Source organism: Lactuca virosa, chromosome 3 (genome assembly GCF_052849685.1).
Source record: "Lactuca virosa cultivar CGN04683 chromosome 3, Lactuca_virosa_CGN04683_v6, whole genome shotgun sequence".
NCBI lineage: Eukaryota > Viridiplantae > Streptophyta > Magnoliopsida > Asterales > Asteraceae > Lactuca > Lactuca virosa.
In genome coordinates, this window is record NC_136428.1 from 416,490,821 (window position 1) to 416,492,354 (window position 1,534).

Below are 1,534 nucleotides of genomic sequence, written 5' to 3' on the forward strand. Positions count from 1 at the left end.
ATAAATCGACAAGACGCGATCCTCCCGCACCGACACCACCTGCTCCTCAATTCGACACGGCAACCCTGAATGCTGCTGTAGCTGCGGCTGTGGCTACAGCCATGGGACAATATAATTCTTCTGGTTCCACTGGAGGAGGAACCCCTGCCCTATCTACTCATGGTGAAATCCATGTGTGCTCCAGAGAGTGCTCCTACAAGGACTTCACAAACTACAAACCATCGTCCTTCAAAGGGACTGGCGGAGTCATTGCCCTCTCGCAATTGTTCGAGAAGACCGAATCGGTCTTCGAGATCTGCTCCTGTCCAGAAGGGAGCAAGGTCAAGTTTGCTGCTTGCACCTTTGAGTCAAAAGCCCTAACATGGTGGAATAGCCATGTCAAGTCACTATCCCTTATAGTGGCAAATGCTATGGGCTGGGAAGCTCTGAGAGAGCTAATGGTTGAGGAGTACTGTCCGAGGGGCGAAATCCAAAAACTGGAGGAAGAACTATGGAGCCTAACCATGAAGGGCTCCAACATAGTCTCCTACACCGCCAGGTTCTGTGAACTGGAGGCCCTCTGTCCCAACATGGTTCATACAAAGGGGAAGAAGATTGAAAGATACATATGGAGGCTGGTGCCTCCATTCCAGGGAAATGTTTTGGCTTCAAACCCCACTACATTCGATAGTGCCAAGCGATTGGTACAACGGCTTATAGACCATGGGGTTCATACCCCGGCCGCAACAACAACCCTGGCCACCTCAGAACCCATCAGAATCGCTGATTCCAAGCGGAATTTTTGGGATGACAAGAGAAAGACAAAGGCTGCCAAAAAGCAGCAAGTCGTGGCAGTTCATGCTACGATAGCACCTGCCGCTGCTGCTCCGGTAAAGCAGTACGCTGGAAGTTTGCCTAAGTGCAACAAATGCAACTTCCACCACGTAGGAGCCTATCAGGAAATGTAGTGTTTGAACTGCAACAGGAAGGGGTACACTGCTCGTTTCTGCAAAGCTCCGACGAGGCCAATCACCCAAGTCCCCGGCGCTGGTGTGAGCCAAACTTGCTATGGTTGTGGCGAGGTGGGCCACTACAAAAGGAACTGCCCGAAGGCAGGGAATGCCGGTGGAGTGGCAAGAGTTCTGGCCATAGGCCACGAGGAAGCGGTTGCCGACCCCACAGTGGTCACTGGTACGTTTCTCCTCGATAACTCTTATGCATGCATTCTGTTTGATAGTGGAGCGGAGAGGAGTTTCGTGAATCAAAAATTTGCTCATTTACTTAAGCAAAAATCACGAGCACTTAAAGAACCGTTCACTGTAGAAATGGCTAATGCAAAGACAGAGAGCACTAGCAGTATAATCATAGGGTGTACGCTAACACTAGATAGCCATTCATTTTCGATCGACCTCATGCCAGTTTCTATTAAAACTTTCGACGTCATTATCGGCATGGATTGGTTGAGTCTTCATCGTGCCGACATCATGTGTTACGAAAAGGCTGTACGCCTTAATCTGCCGTCTGGTGAAACTCTAGTAGTTTATGGCGACAAACC